Genomic DNA, 8,672 nt, shown 5'->3' with positions numbered 1-8,672 from the left:
AAAATTGTTTGTCCAAGAGCAGGGCCATGGTGCTGGCAGAAGCAGAGCAGCCCCACCCCCAGCCCGAGAGTCTGTGAGCTGAGCTATGCCAGGGAGAAAAGACAGCAAGGGACCCCAGCCCAGCTGCTTCACCTGCCTGACCGTTCTGACATCTTTTTTGCTTCAGTTCCCTTATTGCAATCAGTGCATACAAGAGTTTACTTGCCAGGGAGCACCAAGAGCTTGAACCTTGCTGGAGTCCAGCCCTGCCTACCTATCTTGGAATACAGGGAAAGCATGAAGAATCTGGGCAGCCTTTGAGCCAAAATGGAATTTTGCTGCTTCTAATTTCCTCCCAGCTTTTGCAGGGGGTTGACAGCTACATCCCTGCAAGCCACTCCCTTTTGCAAGGTACACACAGACCTTGCTGGAAGCTCAGGGTTCTTGAAGGGGCTGCTGCAGTTGGCAACAGGAGCTGTTGTTGAATTTTTCAGGCTGCTTAACCCCTCCATCCCAAATGCCACCAAGTGGCTGAGGAAGGACAGAAAAATATTTCCTTGGAAAAAGGGAGGCCAAAAGCTTGGAAAAGGATGAAAGAAACGCTCTGATGATGATGATAATGACAAAAAAAAAAAAATATTTTTGACAGCAAGTGAACACCCGCCGCCCTCCAGCCCTCCCAGCCTGGCAGGCCGAGTGGTGCCATTTCCATGGCATGAGGTGCTGGTAGCCTGGGCAGAGAAACCAGAAAGCCACGGTCAGTGGCAGCAGGCTCCTGTCCCCCGTGTCCCACCATGGTCTGTGCGTGGGCCAGGCTGCTGGCTGTGCTCAGAGCCCAAACCTCCCAACCATTCTCTCATTTTTAGAGGAAAGCAGCATGGCAGGCCACGCTCCACCTCTTCTGCTTAAGCATGGCACAGCAACCTCCTCAGCAGCTGCAAGAGCAAGATTCTCGTGTGCCCGCTGCCCTCTGCCCCAAGCCCTTCTGCCACCTGTGCTGTGGAGCCGGGTACCCACCTCTGGAGACCTGCTGCCAGGAGAGGAGCTGATCCCACACGAGCTCCTTGTCCTTCTTGAAGGGGATGTCTCCGCACACCGTCGCCCCCCGGGGTAGTGCCAGCACTGGATGGGCTCCACGGATGGCGCCAGTGCTTCCCCACCCCGTCCAGGCACTGGGTGCAATCTTCCTGAAAAAAACAAAGAACAATTGCATGAAAGTGAATTCTGAACAAGACCTGGAAACAAGGAAAAGCGCCAAAGATTATGACAGTTTCACAGGCCTGGGGAAGGTCTGACCACTACATGTGAGAATGAAACCTCTCCACAGGTGGGGACAAACCCCACCTTTCCCACCTGTGAGTCCATCTCTTCCTCAAGCGCCTGCAAAGCAGAGCAGCTGGGGCATGGCTTCAGAACCCTTCCCTCTCTGCTGCTCCCCATCCACACAGATGGATGCTTTGGTCAGGCTGGCTGCCCCCACCCCAGTCTGTGGCAGGCATGCTGGCAGAAACTGTCAGCAAGGCCAGGAGCCAACTCCCCTTCCACAACACCCGTCCCCTGTCCCGACAAAAAGCAGCTGGGCAGGTGACAGAAAGATTAATATTCCCCATTGCCACCGAGCGGGGAACCTGCGGTGCGTGGCCGGGCCAAGCCCTGCCGTGCCTGGAAGCACGAGCATCGTCCCCACCCCTGTGCCAGCTGGGAACTCATCGATTTTGTCGGGGTGCAGAGTGTGTCCTCCGGGAAGGGGCCGCAACCAAAGCCCATCGGCTTTGTCCCGCCAGCAGCCAGCTCCAGGATGGCATTCTCCAGCTCCACGTCGTGCTCCAGAAGAACACGCCAGCTGTGCCTCGGCTTGCAGGGACATCGTGATGCCATTGAGCTGCAGGGGGATGTTTCCCTCTTCCAGTCCAGGGCAACTTCACCACACTGTGCCACGACTTCTCCAATAAGATGGGGAGCCCTGAGCTGCTCCCTCCACAACTCACCGGGGACCCATGGAAGTATCACCTGGGCCGCGCTCTCTTCTCAATGCTGCGGCCACAGGGAAATGCTCTGGGGATTTCTCTGAACGCCACGAGATGTGAGCAGCCGGAACTTCCTGGGCTCCTGCATCCTACTGTGCAGAGGGATGGATCTCTGCTGTCTCCTGGACCAGGTGGGGCTTCTGCAGCCAAGAATGCTCTACAAGGTCTTCCAGGCATGACTGTCTGCAGACACCTGATGAGGTGCTGGCACTTTGCAGAGAGAAACCAGAAAATGCTGGATAACTTCTGGCCATGCTCTCCCAGATTCCACAGTGCCCATGCCACACTAGGAGTGCTCAGAGCTGCACCCAAAGCCTCCCATCCATCTTCCCTTTCGGAGGTGAGCAGCACAGAGACACACGTGCCACCTCCTCCTGCTAAGCCCAGGAGATCAACCTCCTCATTAGCTGCAAGAACAGGATGCTGATGTGCCAACTGCCCACTCCCAAACCTGTTCTTGTTCCTGTGCCCTGAAGGCACATCTCCACCTTGAGACATGTGGGGCGGGAAGAAGAGCTGGCCCCGGACGATGTCCTCTCCGGTTCTGAAAGGAAAGTGCCCGCACACCAGATGATAGAGCAGAATGCCCAGGGACCAGATGGTGGCTGGCTGGCCCTGGTAGCAGCCAAAGAAGATCCACTCTGGGGGGTAGTACTCTTGCATTCCTATGGGACACGGGCACAGCTCATCAGGCCTATGCTACTGCATCCCTCCCAGCCAGCTCCACAACAGCCAGCCCCTACCCCGCCGAAAAGCAGCTTGGCTGCAGCTGGCTGAAGAAGGATTCCCCCTTCCTCCCTGTAAGAGTTGGTCCAAATTTTCTCTGATCTGCCTCGCCAGCATCATCAGAGACTGAGACCCCGGGACCCCACCACTCACTCTGGACATGAGTTCTGGCCTGGCTGAGGTGAATGCTTGCCAAGGGACTGTTTGTTGGTGTGCTTGGAGCTTGCCATGGTACGCTGCTCTCAAGAGCAGGGAAAGCACCCTGTTCCTGCACCTGTTTCATGGAGTGATGATCTCCTCATACAACAGTCCATAAATCTCCCCACCTTTTGGCCAGAGACCACTCGCTTTGAAAAAGTACTATGAAAAGTGACTTTTTTAAAGAGACTTTGAGATCTCTTTCTCCCTGATGGATTGAAGATGCATCTATCATCGGATGACCACAAGGATGCGTCCCATCTGTTGGTAGCTATATCCCATCCTTTCTCTCTCTCTCTCTCCCCTTTTACTTCGTTTCCTTTACCTCTTTCTCTCTCTCTCTCTCTCTCTCTCTTTTATCACAAAACTGAATTGCTAACATGCAATAAACTGCATTACTGCTTTCTGTTGAATAAAAACTGAGTATCTTGCTTTTTGTCTTTTACACCCTGGGGTCAAAAGAACCATCATGACTCCCGCTCAGGTTGAGCTGATAGTGACATTAAATTGGCGTCATGGACAGGATTTCTGACACACTGAAGGACTGCTGGTTTTGTGTAGTCTGTAAGAGGAGAAGGATGTCTTGCCTCAGCCACACCTAATTGGCCACCTCGACAGGGTGAGTCAGACTAGAAAGCAAGGGGGGCATTTCAGATTTCCCGCAAACTGCACGCACTTGCGTGAAAAGCATCCCTACGCTCGTTTGAGGGCTCTGTCTTCAGAAATTCACAAAAGATCTCTTGGTACAAAAGGCAGAACTGTGCTGTTCTTGTTGTTTTTTGTTTGTGTTTGTAACTCTAGTCTCTTCACCCACCCAGGGAAGAGAGGGGGCTGTACACAGCAAAATCTGTGTGTGTAACTAAGTGTTGACCTCCCTTAGTGGTTTTACATTCCCCCTCACAAAACAACTGAAATTCATAGTGCACACTCTGTTATTGTTGGGGTTTTGTTTGTTTGTTTGTTTGGTTTGTTTTTTGTTTTGTTTTGTTTCATTTTTTGACTGTTTGGGATCACGAAGAGACAAGCTGGTTTTGTGACTACAGTAGCACCTCCCAAGCAGGGTGGTCTCTTCACCCACCCAGGGAAGAGAGGGGGCTGAGCACAGTGAAAGTTGTGCATGTAACTAAGTGTTGAACTCCCTGAAGTGTTTTTTTCCCCCTAGCAAAAATTACTGAAAATCATAATACTAAAGATAAAGCTGTGTTTTTCACTTCATTAGCTAAATATAACACCAGACCCTCCCAAGGGGGAGAAGATTGGGCACACAGCAACTGGTTTAATTTAGAAAATATGATTGATAGGATACATTCTTTACAACATGAAACAAAATTCAAACTGGGCAGAAATAAGACCATTCTCAGAATCGTTGGAGAGGTTGAGAAAAAGTCTCCGAATGTATTCAGGAACAGACCCTGATTCCCCAGTCAGGGAAGTCCTTTTAAAAACACAGTTTGTTGGGAGACCATGGGAAGGCATAACAGAGGAAGTTCAAGAAAATAGAAGGATGGCAGGAAAAAGGGTTATAGCACCTACTTAGAGAAGTGCAGCAGGTTTATACGAGAAGGGAAGAAGAGCAGCAGAAAGCACAAGTAAAGGTGTTGGTGGCAGCTGTGAAGGAAGCACAAAAGCAGGAGAGGGTCCAAGATAATGTGAAACCAACACAGAACCGTCAACCTCAGAAGAAACGAAGCCTCTCCCAGAAGAACACAGACAATCAAAGGGATGCACCAGAGTAATTCTATTGTAAGAAAAAAGGCCATTTCAAGAGAGAGTGTAAGAAGAGGATGAGAGACAAGAAGATTTTCCAGGAAGATAAGACGTGTCAGGGGCTTTCTCATTTAGGGTACAGACCATCCAGAGAGCCCCTGGTAAAGCTGAGAATGGGAACCCAAAAACTTGAATTTATATTCACAGTGGATTCAGGAGCTGAGCAAAGTACTGTTCAGCAGTTGCCCCCAGGATGTAATAGAAGCAACGATACTATGGTATTTATTGGGGCAAAAGGGGAACCCTTCAAGGTTCCAGTAATTAAAGATGTAGAAATAGAATCAGAGACCAGGTTTTGTTTAGGGAATATGCTATTAGTCGAGGAAGCTTATTATAACTTGCTAGGGAGAGATTTAATGGTAGCTTTGAAAATAAGTCTGATTGTAAAGGGATCCCGGCTCATGGTAAGTCCATATAATTTAACAATAGAGGATGAGAAAAGAATAGATCCTAAAGTCTGGCACACCCAAATGGAAGCTGGAAAACTAGAAATGAAGCAGATTCACATTGAAATTGATAGGCCAGAGGATCCCATTAGAATTAAACAATACCCCATTCCTATGGAAAGAAGGAAAGGACTGAAACCTGTAATAGAAGACCTATTGAAAAAGGGGGCTTTGAAACCCTGCATGTCTAGACATAACACTCCTGTCTTGGCAGTACAGAAGACTGATGGTAGCTACAGGTTAGTACAAGACTGAGAGCTATGAAGTGGAGAACTAGAACATTATTTCCTACTGCCTCAAATTCATACACTATATTAAATAATGTTTCTCCTGAAGATACCTGGCATAGTGTAGGTTTAAGAGATGCATTTTGGGCCTGCACCCTAGCCAAACAGTCGGGACTACTTTGCCTTTCAATGGGAAGATCCAGATACAAACAGAAAGCAACAACACAAGGAGACTCCTTTGCCACAGGGGTTTCTAGACTCACCAAACCTGTTCAGCCAACAGTTGCTGAGTCAGTTTGTGCAAGTAGAAGGGACCAAATTTTTACAAAATGTGGATGATCTACTGGTAGCAGGTCCAAAAGAGGAAGATATAAGAACAAGTTCCATAGCATTACTTAATTTACTAGGGGACAAAGGATTAAAGGTTTCCAAGTCAAAACTCCAGTTTACCGAACCTGAGGTTAAATATCTGGGACATTGGCTAACAAAAGGGAAAAAGAAGTTAGACCCTGAAAGAGTAGCAGAGATTGTTGCCCTACCCTCCCCACAAACAAAAAGGAAAATAAGGCAGCTACTGAGACTTTTGGGATATTGCAGACAGTGTATTGAAGGATATAGTGAAAAGGTAAAATTCCTATATGAAAAACCTCACTACTGATAGATTAAAATGGACCAAACAAGATGAGGAAGGATTCAAGGAGATAAAAGAAACACTCATGACAGCTCCAGTATTGAGTCTTCCTGATATATGTCCCAGTCTGAGGTTTCTCCTTTGCCCCGAGATCACCCCAGAGGGACACAAAGGTGGTTCAAACCCTGGTTTTCTCTGAAGCAGCTGAAGAGAGATTGCCGGAGATGGTTTTCTCTTGTTCCAAGGATTGTTTATTGTTTCATATCTCAGAGACTTTTTGCCTGGCCAGCAGGGTCTGCTCAGCCTGGCATCCATGGTGGAATCTGCCTGGTGAAGGCAGGGCTGATCTTATATAGTTTGCACTACGTATTATATGTTTGCAAAATTTTCCCAATACAATACAATTTTATTAAATTGTCCAGCCCTGACCCCATCCAATCCAAGAGGCCAACGTGTCACCCAGCATGGATGACATGGAGAAGAAGGAGGAAAAGGTGTCCACCCCCCAAATTCTCCATCTTGGCCACATGTCCCTTATCATAAACATTCCCAAAAGTCTATTTATCTACGTTCTAACAATCTAATTTACACTTCACTAATTTTGGTAGCTTGTTTCCATTCCCTCTGGGTTTGTAATTTTCCCCAGGGGTTAAAGTTCAGTGCCTAAGACACTAGGATCTCACTCAGGAGTCTTTGAGACCCTTGCCAGGGGTGTTTTGAGACCCCCAAGGAGGCCACGGGTATGCCCTGGGCTCCCACACAACCCCCCCCAAATCTCTCAATGCTGCCCCCAAAATCCCGTTTGGGGATTGGGGGGTTTTGACCCCCTCAGTTTGGGGTGAAGGTTGAGATCAAAACGATTCCCTGGAAACAGCAGAGAGACCGGGAACGGGATTGGGAACAGGATCAGGGTTGGGAATGGGAACGGGATCAGGATTGGGATCGGGATTGGGAATGAAATAGCGATTGGGAATGCAATCGAGTTTGGGAATGGGAAAGGAATCAGTATTGGGAAAGGGATTAAGATCAAATGGAATAGAGATCAGAAATGGGAATGAGATTGGGAATGGGAACAGGAACAGAAGTGGGAATCAGAATGGGATTGGAATTGAGAATGGGAACAGGAATAGGATGAAGATTGGGAATGGGAACGAGATAGGGATCAGGACCAGTAATGGGATTGGGATTGGAATGGGAATAGGAATGAGATATAGATCAGGAACAGGACTGGGAATGGGAACAGTAAGAAGATTGAGAATGGGATCAAGAACAGGAACGAGTTAGGGATTGGGAACAGGATTGGGAATGGGAACAAGTTTGGGAAGGGGAACAGGAACGAGATAGGGATTGGGAACAAGATCAGGGTGCTAAAGCTGTGATATAAATAGGTGCCTTGGCTGGGAAATCTCAAATTGGAGAACCAAAACCAGTACAGGCAGGAACAACTTTTCCTGGCTGGGAACTGGTATTCCAGTGATCCATGCAGGAGCATCCAGACTGGGATGATGGGGGCTGGGATCACATGGACTGGGATCCTCCTGACTGGGACTGCACAGACTGGGACCAGATGGATCAGGGCCTTCCAGACTGGGATTGTACAAACTGGGAACACATGGACTGGCATTGTAGAAATTGGGAACACATGGACTGGGACTTTACAAACTGGGACCATATGGACTGGGATTGAACAAACTGGGACCATATGGACTAGGATTGTACAAACTGGGACCATATGGACTGGGATTGAACAAAATGGGACCATATGGACCGTTCTGGCTGCACCAGGACGATGTGAACCGATGGGGCCCTGCCCCACCCAGGGGTCCCTCCCAGTCCCATTCGGGAGCGCAGCCAAAACTCCCCGGAGTGAACGCGGAGGTCCCAGAGCTCTCCCGGTGTCGGTCCCAGTCTTGGAGCAGTCCTGGAGCGCTCCTGGTGCTGAATCTGATCCTGGTGTTGATCTCAATCCCAGAGCAGGGCTGGTCTTGGTCTCAGTCTCAGTCCTATATGGGTACCAGTCTCGGTGCTGGTTCTGTTTTCAGTCTTGGTCTCAGTCACAGTCTCAGAGTGGTTCTGGTCCCAGTGCTGGTTCTGGTGCCGGTGCTGGTCCCAGAGTGCTCATAGTGCCAATCTCAGTCTCGGTGCTGGTTCTGGTGCTGGTCCCAGAGTGCTCATAATGCCAATCTCAGTCTCGGTGCTGGTTCTGGTTCTGGTGCTGGTCCCAGAGTGCTCATAGTGCCAATCTCAGTCTCGGTGCTGGTTCCGGTGCCGCTCCCAGTCCCAGAATTCTCCCGGTGCTGGTCCCAGTGTTGGTGCTGGTCTCAGTCTTGGTCCCAGTGCCAGTTCTGGAGCCCATTTTGGTCTCGGTTTCCATACCAAAGATTTTTGGCCTCTTTGAATGATTTTAGGATAAACTGGGCAGTTTTAGGTTGGATTTTAGGCACCATTTGGACAATGATAAGTCCATTTTCAGGATTTGAGACCCCTTTGGTGTGGATTTGAGAACCCTTTGGCTGATTTTAGGCAGAACCTGGTGGATTGAGGCTGCATTTGAGGCTCTTTTGGGTGATTTTAGGCCAAACCAGGCCCTTTTAGGACCGTGTGTCCCTTTGGCCCTGCCCCTTTCTTTCACTGTTCCCTCTTTTCCCTTGACCCCGCCCCTTTCCCCTCA

The 8,672-nt window shown here is 49.2% G+C and overlaps 1 long non-coding RNA gene across 1 annotated transcript; it reads right to left on the bottom strand.

Moving 5' to 3' along the window:
* Positions 1–599: 599 nt before the first annotated feature.
* Positions 600–1,057, bottom strand: LOC306816919. Its single transcript, XR_013777811.1, has 2 exons — positions 997–1,057; positions 600–710 (listed from the first exon to the last, which is right to left on the bottom strand). It is a non-coding gene; the product is annotated as an uncharacterized lncRNA (long non-coding RNA).
* Positions 1,058–8,672: the final 7,615 nt, after the last annotated feature.

Source organism: Erithacus rubecula, assembly GCF_903797595.1.
Source record: "Erithacus rubecula genome assembly, contig: scaffold_982_arrow_ctg1, whole genome shotgun sequence".
Taxonomy (NCBI): Eukaryota; Metazoa; Chordata; class Aves; order Passeriformes; family Muscicapidae; genus Erithacus; species Erithacus rubecula.
Note: the sequence above shows the minus strand (reverse complement) of the source record. Positions and strands in the feature narration are given on the sequence as shown.